Source organism: Neofelis nebulosa, chromosome 2 (assembly GCF_028018385.1).
Source record: "Neofelis nebulosa isolate mNeoNeb1 chromosome 2, mNeoNeb1.pri, whole genome shotgun sequence".
NCBI classification, from domain to species: Eukaryota; Metazoa; Chordata; class Mammalia; order Carnivora; family Felidae; genus Neofelis; species Neofelis nebulosa.
Window position 1 is genome coordinate 43282821 of NC_080783.1, and position 4598 is coordinate 43287418.

General features: G+C 41.8%; 1 non-coding gene across 1 annotated transcript; it reads left to right on the top strand.

Annotated features, from left to right (window-relative positions):
* Positions 1-1192: 1192 nt before the first annotated feature.
* LOC131505736 (U4 spliceosomal RNA) lies at positions 1193-1338 on the top strand. Its single transcript, XR_009258522.1, has one exon. It is a non-coding gene; the product is annotated as a U4 spliceosomal RNA (small nuclear RNA).
* The last annotated feature ends 3260 nt before the right edge of the window (positions 1339-4598 follow it).

Sequence of the window (4598 nt, forward strand, 5' to 3'; positions counted from 1 at the left end):
TCCCGGGGGGCATCCATCGTGCCAGCTCTCCTCCAATTCAAACGATTCCTTAGGGCTCTCTCAGAGCCCCTCAGCCAGATTGATACCCCCTCGCCTTCCCCCACGGTGTGTCTGGTGACATTAAACACCTATCGTAATAGGTTGTATTATAGGGCACCTGGGTGGCTCAGTCAGTTAAACGTCCAACTCTTGATTTTGGCTCACGTCCTGATCTCACAACTGTGGGATGGAGCCCTGAGTTGGGTCCCCGCCTGGGCAGGGAGCCTGCTCACGATTCTTTCCCTCTCCCTCTGCCCCTGTTCAGCTCTCACGTGCAGCTGCTCTCTCTTTTAAATAAACAAACAAATAAATAAATAAAGTGTTACATTACTACTTCTTGTCCACTAAATTTGAAAGACCTTAAAAGCATGGATTTTATCTTTTTTTTTTCCCCACTATGTCTCCCAAGGTACCCAGAGCCTTACATATAGATAATCCCCAACAAATAGTTGATAATCGGCAGTAAATTCTTTAGCAAGGGTCCTTGACAAGGTTGTACTTGATATATTGCTTCCTTTTGTTGAAATTCGACGCCACTGTTTTCCACGTCGTATTAAGATTTAGCTGCAAATACCCACTAAAGTTTTTTATAGCTTCTTTAACCAGATTGTGAGGCAATTCTTTTTTAGCCAGCAACATAATGTGGGGAAAGACAATGTTCCTTTTCTTTAATGAGTTCTGCAATCACAGATTTCCTTGGCTATGCCTTTCTTTCGTGATCCTTGATCCACATGGTGATGCTGTCACCATGGTAGACACTGAGCCACAAAGCGGTCCCAATTCTAAATATTGGTTGGCCAAAACAAAACAAAACAAAAGTTCTCATCAAATTAAAAGTTCTAATTAAATGACGCGGGTAAATTCCAGGTTTATGAACTGTTACCATCTTCTGCTTTGGATAGAGTTACTTTGGGGCTCCATAACACAAAAGCCATGCCTGTGCAATGACAAAATAGTCATCAATGACGTTTTTAAAAAATCAATTTCAAACCTGGGGGGGGGGGGGGGGGCGGTGGTGATGAAATAACCAAAGGAGTTTTTCTTATCTCATATAGACAGTATGGTTGGCTAAAGTGTGATTTTCTGCTCTTCACCTCACTATTTTGTTACCTTGTACATAAGAAACATTTTTGGATAAAAAAGTACCATATTAAGCTTTGCTCAGTGGCAGTATCGTAGCCAATGAGGTTTATCCGAGGCGCGATTATTGCTAATTGAAAAAAGTACCATATTAAACTCTCTGGTGGGTATAAGAAAGATAAGCTGAGATCTTCAGCCTTCAAAATTACTCAGTATTTGGGAAGACAAGATAAATCCATGCAAAAAAAGTGAATTCATTGTTGTCAAATATTACAACAAAGCAAAGAAGTCACAAAAGAGCATCAGACTGATTGATTTCTAGGTATGCTCCATAATTAGGACTGTATACTCAGCTAATGGGAAGGTCACTAAGAATTGGGGTGGCCCAGAGGGCTAATGGGAAGGCTAGTTTAGCTGAACAAGAAACTTTAAATGGGAAGAATCTGAAAATGTCCTAATTTTAAAAAGATAGAAATTAATTAAAAGAAATTACTACACTGCGCGGTCCAAAGTGAAATGTATTTGGACTTCGGCGAGCTCCCGAAGGCCCAGAATCCTGTTTAATCTATTTTTGCACCTCTGGCACCTAGGACAGTGTTTTGCCTTCCAAAACTTTAACTGAACAAGAAACTTCTTTAAACAAGAAACTTGAAAGTTTAAAAGAAACTTAAACTTTAAACTTCATTCTTGGGGCGCCTGGATGGCGCAGTCGGTTAAGCGTCCGACTTCAGCCAGGTCACGATCTCGCGGTCCGTGAGTTCGAGCCCCGCGTCGGGCTCTGGGCTGACGGCTCGGAGCCTGGAGCCTGTTTCCGATTCTGTGTCTCCCTCTCTCTCTGCCCCTCCCCCGTTCATGCTCTGTCTCTCTCTGTCCCAAAAATAAATAAAAAACGTTGAAAAAAAAAATTTTAAACTTCATTCTTAATTTTAAGCATGAAAATAAGCTTATATCTATAATTATTGAAAATGAAGTCACAGGGGCGCCTGGGTGGCGCAGTCGGTTAAGCGTCCGACTTCAGCCAGGTCACGATCTCGCGGTCCGTGAGTTCGAGCCCCGCGTCAGGCTCTGGGCTGATGGCTAGGAGCCTGGAGCCTGTTTCCGATTCTGTGTCTCCCTCTCTCTCTGCCCCTCCCCCGTTCATGCTCTGTCTCTCTCTGTCCCAAAAATAAATTAAAAAAAAAAACAAACGTAAAAAAAAAGATTAAAAAAAAGAAAATGAAGTCACAGATGCTAAGGGTCTAGGTTACTTCAAGATTCCCTAAGCCCTACAGAGTCTGGAAAGACATGCAGGTACAGTCTGTAGCTACAAAGGGAATAGTCTTAACTGTCCTATGATCACAAACACTCAGGGGTACCGATGATGGCACGCAGGATGTTTCTTTGTTTCTCCCAGCGGTTGCCATCAGACCACACCGGCCGCCTCACTGAGCATCCCTTTACTCTTCCGCTTCCTCTTCGCGTTCAGCCTCTCCCACCACACACACAGGCTTTTTTCCCTCTATTTCATCCCCATCAGGTGCCAGTTTTCAAAGTACTGAGTTTTGTTTCTAGCTGCACCGTGGATGAGCCAGAGCAGAGCTGTTTAATGGGCCTTGGAGGAGACTTCACTTAGGAAGTTACAAAGTATGCCCACCCCCAGCCTGAAACAAACCTACAAATACATTTCACTTTGGACTGCGCAGTGTAGTAATTTCTTTTAATTAATTTCTATCTTTTTAAAATTAGGAAATTTTCAGATTCTTCCCTTAAAGAAACCCAAATATCCACAATGCCGCAGTTGAGGAATGACTGCTCGCTTTTAGGTGGAGATAAGCTTTTTAGTTTTCCCTGTTCCTCAAAGCTCCCCACTATTTACATTTCCTGTGGTCTTATAAACCTTTTTCTTGGGCATCCCTGCTTCTCAGACGAGAGCATCTATGTGAACAACAAAACTTTATTTTGTTATTATCAACCACTCTTAATATTATAATGTAGACTCATTATGCTAAAAAAAAAAAACAAAAACAAAAACCTGTGTCTCTATTCTGTGTATCTGAAGATGTTCCCAAGATCTGATTCCACGGCAGTTATAAAGTGGACAACTTTCTAAGAGGCACTTATCTGTCAAATCACTAGGGTACCACAGAGTGCTCATTATGTAAGGTACTAATCAATTACCAAAGGTGTGTTAAAAAAAAAAAAAGTATCTTCCACAGGAAAAAAACAGATCAAAGCATAGCCACTGGAAAATTCTAAATCCATAAATAATTTTACTCTTCTGTTACCTCCAGAATAAATTTCAAATTCTCAGACTGAGAGAATGTGAAGCCCTGCACTCTGTGACTCCCTGTCTTTCCAGAATTAGCTCGCATCTCCCCACTGCCTCCCCAGTCTGAGGCCGCATCATCTGCTGCCTGTCTGCTGCAATAAACTCCCAGAGATTTCTCTCCTTTCCGTCCTGACCCCCCCCCCCCCCCCCCCATGCTCCACAGTCCTTCTCCACACAGCAGCCTTAGTGTTCTTCACCACTGGTCATGACTCTTTAGCCACTCTGGCCTTTGTGTTCATCAAACAAGCCTCCCTAGGCCTTCAAAAGGCTTTTCATTATTCTGGTCTCACATCAAATTTCCCCTCTTCAGAGAAGCCTTCCTGCCCGACCCCCTCGAAAGTAACTTCTCCTCCCAACACTGTCACTTGTCATTTTATTATTTTATTTTGATTGTATAGAATCTCTCCCGTTAGATTACCTCATTCATTTACTTAGATACATTCTGTTTCGACCCACTAGTGCGCATGTTCCATTGAGCTTGGCCACCCATCAGCTCATTCAGCTTTTATCTTCAGGGTCTAGAGCAGCCCTGGGGTGCTGGATAATATGTTTTCTCCCTAAAAATGTCTCCTGCTCTTTCCCATCTCTCCATTTTACCTTTGCCAATTTCTCTTATTGTCTAAATTCTACCTGTCCTTCAATATCCAACTCAAATATTATTTAATTCATGAAAATGGTGCTAACTTTACTGCTTCTCTCCTCCAAATCTTTGTGGGACTCTTTCTGATATGCCATTTAGGAAATTGTCATATATTCGAATTATCCTTATGTCGTCTTATCCCCTCCACAAAATGGCGAGCTCCCGAAGGCCCAGAATCCTGTTTAATCTATTTTTGCACCCTGGCACCTAGGACAGTGTTTTGCCTTCCATGAAGTAAACACCCAATACAGGTTTTAGAAAAAATAAATTGAACAAATTGATAACGTATCCGTGAATTCCTACCACTAGAAACATACTATGAGAAATGGAAAAGAAACCCAAGCACCAAGTTCCTTTTCAAGCAAATGGGCCCTCCTCAGCATTTTCTTGGAAGATTGAGAGTATAAATAATTCCCTCCAGATTTTTCTATCACTGACTTTAGTCACCTTATTTGTAATTTTGAGTGCTTAGAAGCCAGGAAGCTTTTGTGTTCTAGTTCCAAAAAAGAAATTCCTTTTTAAAAAAAAATT